General features: G+C 37.0%; 1 long non-coding RNA gene across 2 annotated transcripts; it reads right to left on the minus strand.

Annotated features, from left to right (window-relative positions):
• Nucleotides 1–4,183: 4,183 nt before the first annotated feature.
• On the minus strand, nucleotides 4,184–9,128 carry LOC127880073 (uncharacterized). Of its 2 annotated transcripts, XR_008049401.1 has the most exons (4): nucleotides 8,811–9,128; nucleotides 8,108–8,379; nucleotides 6,479–6,790; nucleotides 4,184–5,795 (listed from the first exon to the last, which is right to left on the minus strand). It is a non-coding gene; the product is annotated as an uncharacterized LOC127880073 (long non-coding RNA). The 2 variants fall into 2 exon arrangements; XR_008049402.1 differs by having other exon boundaries at nucleotides 5,305–5,795; nucleotides 8,108–9,128.
• Nucleotides 9,129–14,023: the final 4,895 nt, after the last annotated feature.

Genomic DNA, 14,023 nt, shown 5'->3' on the forward strand with positions numbered 1-14,023 from the left:
TAGTAAATAAGGTGGTAAAATACAGGTACAAGTACAATTCCCATAGGCATTTTTTAAACGGAACGAGTTTCTCAAATGGTTTTATCATTTGGTATTTCATTTGTTGTTTCGTGTGCTGTTTATCAGACTTTTTTCATCGTTGTCAATATTATTAAATCTGTGAAAGTCTATACCCATGTTTTAAATTGTTGTCGACACAATAATATCTTACAAACATGCACTGAACCAAACAAATGTATGTGCGTAGGTTGGCTACTGACAACAACAAACCAAATAATAAGAAATAATTTGTTGTCAAATAACCCACGTCCGATAGTTTAGATGCGCAGGGATTTAATCACCAGAGCAAAGCATTTGAAACCACGAATCTAATTTTCCGGCCGTGAGTTATTCAACAACGAAGTACAAGAATTATTCGATTCTAACACGGTTTTACTAAAGATTTATTCAATGTATTTTATTTTTCTTGTGCACTATTTTATGTGAAGTTCCGCCCATAAAAATAACTTTCGGCTGTCTGTCGATCAGATCCGCGACTTTCATTCATAATTTTATTACCGGATTATTACGCTGGTGGAAAATGTATCGGCATGTTTGGTTTAGTTACAGCGCGTGCATTCAGACGCGTCTTTTCGGGTGCGTCTTTAATCCGCTGTTCACAAGTTTTTGATTCTTGGTCTAACGTGCAATAAACCGGTCCTGACCGGTTTAGAGACTGCAGTGAATGGTTTATCACACATAATCGAGATAAGAATGTCATTAGGGTGTGTTAGCATGTCCACTGTGTAATCGATTTCATGACATGGGAATTTTAATAGCAAACAGAATCGGACCGACTGTTAGGGATTTTCAATCAGTCTTTCATGACCCCAATCGGTCTAGGACCGACAAAACCGAAAAAAATATGATCCCTGGGTGGTAATGTATCATTATCACTACGCCACCGGTGTCTGTGTAAACAAAAAAATCTTCTGCAAAATGTCAGCAAGTGGCTCACCAGCGAAGAAAATTTTTCAAGCAAAAAAAGGGCTAATTTCAGACAAAATAGTCTTAATTTTGCTCAGGACATTTTTCAGGTGGGGCATGCCCCCGGACCCCCCTAGGTTTGGCGACTAAGTTTTTTTTCCTTAGCGCCAACCTAGCATTGTGTGAATATGTTTTTGACACTGTGACCTTGGCCTTTGACCTAGTGACCTGAATATCAATAGGGGTCATCTGCCAGTCATGATCAATGTACCTATGAAGTTTCATGATTCTAGCCATAAGCGTTCTTGAGTTATCATCCGGAAACCATTTTACTATTTAGGGTCACCCCGACCTTGACCTTTGACCTAGTGACCTGCAAATCAAAAGGGGTCATCTGCGAGTCATGAGCAATCTACCTATCAAGTTTCATGATCCTAGGCCTGCGCGTTCTCGAGTTATCATCCGGAAACCATTTTACTATTTTGGGTCACCGTGACCTTGACCTACTGACCTGAAAATCATTAGGGGTCATCTGCAAGTCATGATCAATCTACCTATAAAGTTTCATGATCCTAGGCCTAAGCGTTCTTGAGTGATCATCCGGAAACCATTTTACTATTTCAGGTCACCATGACCTTGACCTTTGACCTAAAAATCAATAGGGGTCATCTGCGAGTCATGATCAATGTACCTATGAAGTTTCATGATCCTAGGCCCAAGCGTTGAGTTATCATCCGGAAACCACCTGGTGTACGGACCGACAGACTGACCGACATGTGCAAAGCAATATACCCCCTCTTCTTCGAAGGGGGGGGCATAAAAATAGCAATATATTGGAAATTCAATTTTGTCTAGAAGCCCGGATGACAAAACCCTGTTGTCGGATCAAAAAATTGATTTGCGTTTCGCAATTGTCTCCCGCAAATGTCTCCAGACTTCGCAATGATCAATACACAAATAAACATAAAATTCGAAGCGTTTGGATTGAGAAATGAACAAAATGGTGTTTTATTATTTTGAAAAAGCAGCAATAATTAGCATTGTATCGATCTTAGTACCATCAGAATTTACTTTGTTTACCGTCAGGGTTCGACACTAAGGCACGTCCGACAGACATTGTCTAGTAAGATCGGTGGTCGGGCTAGTAAAACTGTGGGCTAGCTTGTCCGACTGGTCGTACATACAAAATCTATACTGATTCATATAACTATAACTAACCGAAAACCTTTTTCTCTTGATGTGTAAAATAACAATTGTATCCATTATTTACATCAGAACAAAACTAGCGTATATAAATAAACGCGGAGCATTCACATGATTCATCGCTATTTATAGACGCGAAGGAGAGCTTCCCGCAGAAATAGCTTGTTTCCATTGGTTGTCATGAATATTAACCCTTTGCATGCTGGGAAATTGTAGTCTGCTAAAATGTTGTCTGCTGAATTTTTAAAATTAGCATTTTCAATTTTTTTCAAAGAATACTATCAGAATAGCAAACAGTTTGTATCCAGATGAGACGCCACGTTCTGTGGCGTCTCATCTGGATCCAAACTGTTTGTAAAGACCTTCAAAATTCCTTTCAGCACTGAAAGAGTTAATGATTTTCTACAGTGTCATAGAACTTTACATCATGTTTTTACGACTTCTATCCAAAATCGCTATCGTCGATGTAAACATTTTGGTGACCGCGTAGCAGACGAGAGAATGTAATTTAAAGAATGGCTTTGTTCAAGGTTGGATTTTCGTCCGACAAATAAGTTAATAAAGAAGAATCAGACGGTAAAACTGACACAGATTATGATGGAAGAGGGCCTTGGAGCTGTGGTAGCATGGAGCACAGCGGTCAAGGAGGCTAGAATTTGATAACGTTTAATAAATGTCACCTGCTGTACAGACATCATTTGTTTAACTGGTGATAAACAGTGAAATTATAACAAACAATTTATGTTGTTAAATAGTTTTATATTATTTTTTACTCTGTGCATCAAATAACTTTCTTGTGTTCACTATTAATTTTCTGATGAAACCTGATTAAACAGTTACACAACACAATTCTGTTTATTTGCTATGTCATTAATGGTCTAGTAGACATCAGATTCGGGCTAGTACATTTTAAGAGGAGCTGGTCCGATGGTCTGGCTGTAAAAAAGTTTATGTCGAACCCTGACCGTGCAAATTTACAATGGAGTGCGCCGAATAATGTTTTGATATCGCAGGAGAGTAAGCGTATGTATTTTCAAGATTTTCAAGTTTTCGCAATGTGGAATTTCATTCCAAGGGTGGTTGAACCTCTGCCTAAAAACCTTAAACTAATGAAGAGAAGCTTGAAGTACAGAGAAAATATGAAAAGGATAAGAGATAGTTTAGAAGATAGTAGTTTTCTTTTTATAAATGCACAATACATTGTGAATAGTCCGGAAAGTAAGCTGAACTTTATGTCAAATAACATTGTCGGACCACTTGAATCTTGGAGGACCAGTAAATTCTGAAAGCTGGTGGTCCTTTGGGTCAGTACGTAAAAAAGTTAGTGTCAAGCCCTGGTAGAACTCATCAAGGTGCATCTACATATGAAGTTTCAAAGTTGTAGGTGGAAGCACTTTCATTGTAGAGTAAAATGTCAAGGTTTTAGCATGACACAACACGACGAGCTGGCTATGACAAAACCTCGGGGGTTTTCTCCGAAAACATCGAACTAATAAAAAACTACCACCGAGTAAAAATCTTACAACCTTAAGCTTGGATCAATTGGGTTATATTATAGAATTTACAAACAGGCCTTTTTCTGTCTATTCTGGGAAAAAGTACCTGGAAAATTGGGATTTTACCAGTCCCGGTTTCTTCCGAATTGGGAAGAATTTTCATGGACAAAAGCATTGTTTGGGAAATTATTTTTCTTTTTTTTTCTTATTTTATGAAATGTTTTCATACATAGGTATTGCCTAAAAATGCTATTTAAGTATTAAACTCTTTTTTTACCATGCAACAAGCAGCTGCAGCAACAGTCATTGTCCACTGCTAACGTAAGTATGAGTATGATAATAAAACACAGTCTTTGTTACGTTTGAAGTTCAAATGATATACATAGCTTGATATGTCATTAAGTATTTTTTATGAACATTCAGTCGAACGACCTGCATCCAACATATTGTTATTCAAAATTCAAGTTGCCAAATGTCTGAAGGCAACCATTATTTGAAACACAAAAGTATAGCTAAACATCATAAATGTATAGTATTGAAATGTTAAGAAGCTGCAAAGGGTAGTGACTCTGAATCTGGCAGTGGAAAATGAGTCATATTCTTGGTTAACCGTTGAGTAGACTGATTGGCGGTAGTATTTCCCCACAAAACATTCAGTTTTTGTGTGTCTTTCAGGTCATTTTTTTGTATTTTACTTCAATAATACTTAGAATTATGCGACATTTTTTTAAACTGCGTCAGATTTCTGTATTTTTTTACCTTAACTTACTCTTCCGAACCACAGTAACGTTGCAAGTTAAACTAGTCCACATTTATTTACCTCAGGCCATTGATAACGATTCTCAAACAATTTACAGTAATTAATGCGTACACATTGTTATCAATTGTTGTATACATACCTGATAATTCTGAATAATCCAGCACTTCAATATTTAAAAGCTAATTCTGACCGAAAATGACCGTAAATGTGTCTTAAGAAATGCATAGACACAAGCGTCCGTCATTGTTTGTCTGAAGTCTCAAGATCCCAAAATTGCATTATGGAACGCTCGATACTATGACATTTTACGCATTGGCATGTTAAAACACGGTGCCCAAATTATTTAAAACACAGTATCTACTGAGAAACGCATTTTTCGGCTCCATTATTTCGGTTGGAAATTGGGAATTTTTGTTTAGATAATTGCGAAAAAAACATCCATATTTGGCATTGGGAATGGGTCCGACTATCGTACCTGTGAGATAGGCAGAAAAAGGCCTGACAAATGTCCAAGCTACAGTGCTTAAGTTCATTTTGAAATATTTCAAATTAATTTAGCTTTTTTCCAATAGCTTTCTCTGGATTAAACTATTTAAGATGTAAAACAAGTTTTAGTGTTGGAAGGGGAAGCTTGGTATTAGTTTATAGCCGTATGGATACATATGGCTGAATGTTACTGCTTCAATATGATTATCATAAAGTCTTTAAAGAAAGCTACAACAATCCATATTCCATTAAAATTTTCCTGTACATTTTTGCAAAGAAATATTCAACTTAGTCCTTTATAAAGGACACAGAGGGAAAGTTGAGAAAAAAATCGGTTTAAAAATAATACAAGGCATTTCACATGAACAATTCTAGGGAACAGTTAAGCATTTGAAATGTTTGATTCCATTCATAAACCCATGTGGGACAGACAGACACAGTGATTCCAGTATACATTTAGCCCCAATCACTTGTGGTAGGGGAAAGCCATATAAAAAGATTCAGCTTTTAAATGGAGCAAATAATGGTTATAACATGTAATTAACCTTTAGTTTATGACGATTTATTGCAATTTCTCCCCAAAAGTGCTGGTCACATGGTATTTTTCCCCTTTTGAGAGGCTAAGGCTGTATCCCAGGTTTAATTGTTTGTTTGCCCTTTTTATTTCTTTAAACATATACAGGCAAATACATATAGTGCCAGCTGAAATTGAAATTAATAAACTTCTTTAAATGACTTAAGGTCAAGGCTATCTGTCAACAAGAAATACCTTTAGGTGGAATTGTATCCACACAAAATCCACCAAGATCTGCATTCTTTTTTATACTTTCCTCTGCCACCAAGTCTGGATTGGTTCTTTCGTCTTTTCTTCTTTTTGACCGCATCTGTTTATACATACAAGGAAAACCTTCACATTCCTTGGTAGATTTTGATACAAAGAGGAATCTTAAATAATGCATGAGCCACAGTGCAATCTCCAGGGATTTTCTTAAGAACTTTTCTTCCACTTGCACTGGGGGCAAGTCACTATGAACATCTACTTGCCCACAGCGAAAACAGGTTGTCCACTTTCACAATTATGCTTATTAAAATATACTTTAAAAGATAAACATAAGAATGCAATCTGTTTATTTTATATCATGTAATCAAGGACAGGTTTTATCTCCTTTGTGACCCGTCGAAAAATGGTCTTTTCCACTGGAATTTTTTTCCCCTCAGCCGGTAAATTTTTGCCTCAATTTTTGTTTAACCTTCAAATATATAAGTAAACCAGATCCAGTGTAGAAAATAATAAAAATATTGCATAGAACATTAACCAGCTTTCATACAACTTGTTAACAGTACCGGCCAACTTCAAGTGACCCACTTCATTCAGAGGTTGGGGAAGAATGACCCACAAATACAATGTCCCTGAACCAATCTCTCAGTTTAAATTCAGTAATTTGCAGAATAATTTTAAACTAAACATATAAATAAACTTAAACTAAAGATTATCACCACCAATATCAATGGGTAAACAGCAATAAATACGGCCTGGGGGCAAATACAATGCAATACAGTATATTACCTCGTGCACAAAAGAATCTGCTAGGCCCGTATTCACCAAACAATTCTTAGACTTAAGTCTAAGAATAAAGAAAATTGATTAGGTCGAGTCCGTCACGTCGAGTCCGTTAAGTCGGTCATGTCGGGTCCACTGTCCGCGTCGAAAAAGAGCATGGCGATCCCAGCAGGCATAGCATCCATCCGATTGGTCGCGAGCCCCATTGGCGGGTTTTCTTACAAAGTTGTCGTTCGTTTCTTTCAAAGTCCATTCGGAATGGGAATCAGACAACTCGCCCCAAAGAAATCTCACCCCAAGACAATTCGCCCCTGAAATCTGAACAAGCGTGAAATGTTAAACGACGTTTAATTTGACGGCATGCTTTCATTTTCTGTTCAAAGATTTTTTAATCAGACATATTGTATGATAGTTTGGTTTAAATATAGAAGAATAATTGAATGCTTTTGTGTTAGTTATGTTTTGTAAAAGTGTGAGTTGATGAAAATTAATTATGCCGACATGCTTTGATTGTCTGGACACAGATTTATGAGTAAGACATATGGTATCACAGTTTGGCGTGATAAAAGACTACATAATGTTATTAACAAGCTTAATCAGACAACAATGCTCTTTTTAAAGTAATTGACCACTCGCCAGCTGTCAATCAAACTCACGTAATAATCAATCAGATTTCGTTTATTGCGGCCACATGGTCCGACAAACAAAGACTTACGGAGTAATGGAATAAGCGTTTTATGAAAACACAACTTAGTGGGCGGAGCGATTGCGTATTTGGCGACTGATCATTTAAGAGGGCTGTCTGTATATAAAGCGGGCAGTTTTCAGTGAATCATATGCCCCAGACCAGACCACGATACTAACCTGGCATATTACAAAAACACATAGGAATGCTGTCTTTGCTTTTATAACCAGAAACACTAACGTGTGCGCTCTCCCTAATACCAAATTTACTATCATCTCAAACTCAGCCCTCTCTTCTTTCATCAAATAAATGACCTATCAAAACTAGTCTGGCCCTTACAACACCACAGTCTCACAAGACACTTAACACAGCAATAAGAAAGAATTTACAAAGAAATTTTCTACCCCCAACGAACTAGTCATCGGCCCAATCAAACAAACATAGTCCCTTTCTTCTATCATCAAATACATGATCTTTCAAAAACTAGCCTGCCCTTCGCAATAACATTCAAACTATATACCAAATAGCAACAGAGAGAGCCCACGTTACCGTAAGATATGACACAAGACAGCAGAACTACACATGTATATAAGTACCGATACTAACACTATGTACTAATATGTCCTCCGCGAGAGACGTTAAACGGGGGTGCAGTGTATCGGTGCTATACACCGGGCACTTAAAAGAACCAGGGGCGCCTCTGGAATCGGGGCGTTTCCTGTATCCTGCTCGAACCCCCACTAACACCTCTCATGGGGCGGAGAGCACAATAACCACACTTGGGTAAATGAAAGCTAGAATACGGGACATAAACTATAATACTATGAGTTTTACAAATTAATATAAAACATAAATAAATCATATGATATAACAACGGCATTTTGAGATCATTTATTTACTTTACCTATCCAATTATAATAGCAAATATAACATAACTACAAAATAAATACATCCCAGCTTGATACATGGTCTGGATGTTTGGCAGGTGGGTGGGAAAGAACGATGGTGACTCCGGGTGGGGCTTTGGGGGGCTCCATGGTTGGTTCTTGACTGATCTGTTGTCGCGCGCAGCGAGAGGGTGGATGAGGGTGCTTGTCTCGAGGGTCTTCAGCGGTTGGGTGCTAGGGCCGGGGCCGTATGCGGGCGCGGGGGGGGGGGGGGGCTCGGGCTCGCTCGGCGTGGGTGCGCTTGTGCGGGGGCGGCGTGTTCTGCGATCTGGGAACTGCAACGATATACAGCCCTTCACGACTGACCGACGACCGTAAATAACCGACAGACATCTCCTCTTCCGCTCCAGACAAATGCACAACAATCACATACCACATACTATACACAACCATACACAGATCAACATCAAGGGACCCGGAACACATGGGCGTGGCACTCTCATACACATCACCCGTTATGAGTGGGGGGTTGTGAGAGCGTTATGTGTGTGTATTCCGGGTCTTACTTACCGAGTGGTGTTGGTATGTGGGTCGCGTTGAGTGTCTTGTACATAAGTAGTGTGCGGGACACTCGGCGGGATCCGCACCTCATCACCACCTTACGGTAAATAACACATTAAGGTCTCATTGGCCAACGTGCACGAAACTCTCTTTAAAATTAAATTATTTGGCGAATACCCGGGAAGCCGGGGTAAATTTGACCTACTTTGGCTCTAAATTAATCTTTTTCCCCTGAGAGGTCACAGGGGCAGGTCGGGCTACCATAACCTCGTGAAGAGGCCAGTAGGACCTGTAAATAAACTCTGAAACACACACAGTGAATCATAAATTGAACTAATTTATATAAATATTTCAAACATTTGTGCTTCTTAAATGTAGGATACAATAATTTTACTGTGAGAGTAAGTGAGTTTTGTGTTTCTGCAATGGCAGAAGTGGTAAAGTGCATACATTGTGGAAAGACAGTTGGGCAGAGGCAACGTGCTGTTTCTTGCGATGCCTGCGAGCGATGGCAACACTTAGGTTGTGATTCTGGTAAGTGAACTTATAATATAATTATTCGTTATGACTTACATTTTTCAGGTCAGGCATATAATGTTTTCCCATAACTTATGAATCTAAATCATTTGATACTTGCATATTATCGGGTAATCAACCAATGTCCGTTAATCCGTTGACACATAACAGATACCTGATAACGATAATAAAACATGTCATATAAATGTGGGAAGTCGCTTGACCGTTACCTTTGCGTTATATCATATGGGTAATGTACACCGCTGCTACACCCGATAATTAATTAAGCATTGTTGAAATCCAACATAAAGTGCTGATTACATAGGATTTAAAACAATATGTTTGTACTTTTACCTGAAATAATGAAATATGAATGAATATTATAATATTATGTGCATTTTATATTTATGATAAGAATTTACATCTTAACGTTTTATCTAATTTATACATAGTAAATAATCGTGATTATTTTTAACTAGCTTAACGCCCTTAACAATATTATTTCAGATATAAATTTTTACGTTTCGCACGTCGATTTTGGTATTTTCTTTACGAGTGAAACAATATAGCCAATACAAAATATCCTATTGATTACTCAAACACACTCTTTTACTATATAACATCGTGCATTTTTAACCATGGAATATTTTTAATATGTTATATAAGACTACTTGCTATACTGTCAGTGCGGAAATTGACCTTATTTCTTTATATCCACCTTCACATTTTATTAGCGCCGTCTTTAATTAGGCTATCTCTAATAAAGAACAGATAACTGTGAAATTAATAACAATGTGCAACGGTGATGTGGATACATCCTCGTTTTTAATTTTACATGTACACAACAATTTAGCCATAAATGAAATCAATTATTTTGGCAGTAAATCCAATTTTTCCAGTACAGTAGCCAGGTGCCTGTGTATTTAGCTGATAAGATATATTCACCACAGCAGGTTGCTAATACACAGTGTAGACTTCCCCTGTTTTATTATTGTATTTGTTATTTACCTGATTGGATTAAATGAGTCGCGTTCTGGGAATAATGGGCATAATGCATGTGCGTAAAGTGTCGACCCTAAATTGGATTTTTGCTAAAAAGACACTTCATTTAAACGAAAAATGTCATAAAAGCGGAAAGTGCCGTCCCTGATAATTCGTGCGGATTGTACAGGCTAATCTGGGACGACACTTTAAGCACATGCATTATGCACAGTTTTCTCAGAACACGACTCAAATAAAGTATATTCATTCGGGTCTGCTAGCGTTATGTTAAGGGTCATTTTATTTGAAAAGCTGGGTTTCTGTCATAATTTCCATCGTTTTGCTTGTATACACAATTTGATGAATTTATTGGCGCGATGGAGTATAAAACATGCTGACAGAATAGTATCAGTTTTTAATTATGTGTAATTTAATTCGCATCTTTCGCTTAACTCGAAGTTCAATGTCACGCGCACTTCACAAACATCACGTTTCATTGTATTTATTTTTATAAATTATGTACAAATATTAAATGTTATATACATAATTATGTTTTGTTTATTTACGTAACTAGAAAGAAATAATAAAACATTGCTATATATAAAGCGCTTTACTTTTGCAAAATTCTACAATAAATAAAGACATATCGTATTTTATTAAGTGCACGTGCTTGACATTATAAAATATTAGTATTTTATTGTAAAACAATCGAAATTTGACCTGAGATTTGATGCAAGTCACAATTTATTTAGCGGCCGGTATTCTGCTCTCGGCCGCTGATGGTGTATTGTAGTTTATACAATTATGATAAGAAACTGTAGCAGGCAACAGGCATCAGGTTGATAAGAAGAACTGATGTATTTATTGAACGCGAATAACATCAACAACTAATAATGTTTTGAAATTATAAATTTGCCCATAATAATTGTATAACATTATTCATCAAGCGCAAAGTGCATTAAACGCTCGCCCGCTGTTGGGTATTTTATATTTAGTAACACCTTAATACCATCATTTTTAAACGGAGAACTCTTTTTGTTAAGTGTACGTGCTTGAAGTAATGTTGCTCTTATTTATATAAGACTACTTGCTATACAGCCAGTGTCATGCGAAAATAGATCTTATTTCAGTAAATAACATTACTTCGGCATTGTAAAATTGCGTATTGTATGATTATAATATATAGACATTTATTTAATGTACTGATATCTAAATCAACTTATGATTTTACCGGTATTATGGCATTGAACGCGTGTATAAAAGGCACATATACTATTCTTATTAAATCATATTAATACTTATACTAATTTAAGACATCACATAATCAGATTGCGCACTGCGTGTAATCAGATTATCACCTTAAAACGATTCCGATGGATTATTAAATCGAGCTTACTATTCAAATCAGTGATTCCTTGTGGTACAATCAAGCATGGGATAATGGCAGACATACCCATGGCACAGTTCATGATTTATTTTATGTAGCTCACAGCCGAGGATCGAACCAATGGTATCTGATATTTTGAAGCGGATATGTTGCCACTAGGCTATACGAGGTTTCAAGAATGAACATGGGTCAGTTACTCTATCGGTATAGAATCTGACGGTGTTTACAACATGATACAGAAGCATAAATATTACGTATCTGAACATCATTCTTTCATGTTAGTTTGAAAAAGTATGTGTATTTCTAGGTCTTTGATGTGCTGATTTAATTTTATTTGTTTACCTTACAGACTCTGGAAAATGGCCCTGAAGCAGATGAGACGAATTCCACACCAGAAACTGAGGAAATGTCAGATAACCGTTCACCAGACTTGAGTTTCGAGAACGAGGCAGATGGTTTGTTGGTTGAAAGCAGTGCATCACTACTAGACGTATCTCTAAGAGTGAGTTGTTTTATCGTTATACAAAATGTTGTTGAATAAAGATAATTTGAAACAAGATGCGTTTGTGAAACACAATGTCCCCCTAAATAATGTTTGACCTTGAAGGATGACCTTGACCCTTCACCACTCAAAATGTGCAGCTCCATGAGATACACATGCATTTCAAATATAAAATTGCTAGCTTCAATATTGCAGAAGTGACATTACATGAGCAATTTTGACCCATATATTTGACCTTTAAGGATGACCTTGACCTTTCACCACTCAAAATGTGCAGCTCCATGAGATACACGTGCATGCCAAATATCAAGTTGCTATCTTTAATATTGCAAGTGTATTCATAAAATAAGCGATTTGGGCCACATATATTTGACCTCTGACCTTGAAGGATGACCTTGACCTTTCACCACTCAAATTGTGCAGCTCCATGAGATACACATGCATGCCAAATATCAAGTTGCTATCTTCAATATTTCAAAAGTATTAATAAAATAAGCGATTTGGGACAAATATGTTTTACCTCTGACCTTGAAGGATGACCTTGACTTTGACCTGTCACCACTCAAAATGTGCAGCTCCATGAGATACACATGCATGCCAAATATCGAGTTGCTATCTTCAATATTGCAAAAGTATTCATAAAATGAGCAATTTAGGCCACATATATTTGACCTCTGACCTTTCACCACTCAAAATGTGCAGCTCCATGAGATACTCATGCATGCCAAATATCAAGTTGCTATATTCAATATAGCAAAAGTTATTGCAAAATGTTTAAGTTGGCGCAAACCAACCAACCAACAGACCAACCAACAGACAGGGCAAAAACAATATGTCCCCCACTTCTATAGTGGGGGACATAAAAAAATATTTGTAGTTCAAGGTCGCGGTGTTAAAGTGGATGAGATATCCGCCTAGCGATCGGGTGTTAGTGGGTTCACTCCTTACTTGGGAAGCATTCTAATTATCTCCTCCATGGACACCAAGTACTGGTTCTTCCCAGGAAACCGACTCGATAATGTCCATGTCTGCCTACCATGCTCGAAAGGGCACTTGGCAGTATAAATAGATAGTTGTTTTTCATGCTCTTCCCATTTTTAAAGAAAAAAACTGAAGAAGTTATCAGTTTGGTGATGCCTTAGTAAAATACAGAAAGACCTATAATCTTTACTTCAAACTGCATTTACTTTGCTTGTAAAAATGTATTTATTTATTTCAGCTCCATGACTATGGAAGGTTTACACCAGTACCCGCCATAATCCGTCATCAGTGTGAACAAGTGCAACCGGAGCTGATTTCTGTGGTTACTCAAACCGACGATACGAGAGTTCCCAGAAGTATATCAACCCAGACTTCTACTGAAACGTCGACAGTTGGGATACAAGTGGATCGGCCTAGCTTCACCTTTGAGGATATAAGGGATGATGACGATAAGGTGTTGTTCTACACTGGTATCCCAACTGCTGGAACTTTTGAGTGTTTATTTGATGAGGTCAGTGTTGGAATGAAAGCAGGGTTAGCACGAAAAACCTGTCCCCGGAAAATAAAGTGTGTTTATAAACTGAAAATAGTCATGCTAATATAAACTGGAAAAGTGGCTCCTTAAAACTAGTACAAATTAAGTTTGATAAGAAGCTGAACAAGTGAACTTTGTGAGAAATTCAGTATACAATTTAACTAGAAGTGTTTGACCATTGCATGTATGTATAAGTAATATACTATGTAATTATGTGAATAATACTTAATTTCACATTTTACAGTCAGCTTTCATTTGTGAAAATAAAATTGTTACTGATTATTATTTTCTTGTCTCATATTCCATACAAACATTTTCAGGCAAAAAAAGAAAATTGTGTTTCTGCGTTTGTGTGTTTGTGCCAATATATTTATACATGTTTTCTTGCTTGAAAGCAGTTTTGTAAGACCAAACAAATTATAAGACTGAAATTCTGATAAATATTGTACTGGATTCAAGTTTACATACATTAATTGACACAGAGCGTTGAAAACACAGATTTCTTTTGTATACCTA

This window comes from Dreissena polymorpha, chromosome 4 (genome assembly GCF_020536995.1).
Source record: "Dreissena polymorpha isolate Duluth1 chromosome 4, UMN_Dpol_1.0, whole genome shotgun sequence".
Classification (NCBI taxonomy): domain Eukaryota; kingdom Metazoa; phylum Mollusca; class Bivalvia; order Myida; family Dreissenidae; genus Dreissena; species Dreissena polymorpha.